Genomic DNA, 209 nt, shown 5'->3' on the forward strand with positions numbered 1-209 from the left:
GATCCCGCGTGCCTCGCTCTCGACGCAGAGAGAGTATTTCCCTGTCCTTTTCTCCCGGTCTGATCAGCCTCCCTCTGCTGGTGCGAGCGACCTGATCTCATTCGGGGGAAGTGAGGACGAGCTGCTGGATGACAGCATGTCATTAGCAGCGTCGGATGCAGAGGAGCTGTTGGGCTCAGTGAATGAACCCACCCCCTCGCCATCACCCG

General features: G+C 59.8%; 1 protein-coding gene across 1 annotated transcript in view; it reads left to right on the top strand.

Annotated features, from left to right (window-relative positions):
* The window catches only part of LOC107711648 (platelet-activating factor receptor-like), a 14290-nt gene that overhangs the window by 1991 nt on the left and 12090 nt on the right, over positions 1-209 (top strand). The gene's annotated exons all lie outside the window — the stretch shown is intronic.

Source organism: Sinocyclocheilus rhinocerous, unplaced genomic scaffold (genome assembly GCF_001515625.1).
Source record: "Sinocyclocheilus rhinocerous isolate Xijiao unplaced genomic scaffold, SAMN03320098_v1.1 scaffold2117, whole genome shotgun sequence".
In the NCBI taxonomy this organism is placed as follows: domain Eukaryota; kingdom Metazoa; phylum Chordata; class Actinopteri; order Cypriniformes; family Cyprinidae; genus Sinocyclocheilus; species Sinocyclocheilus rhinocerous.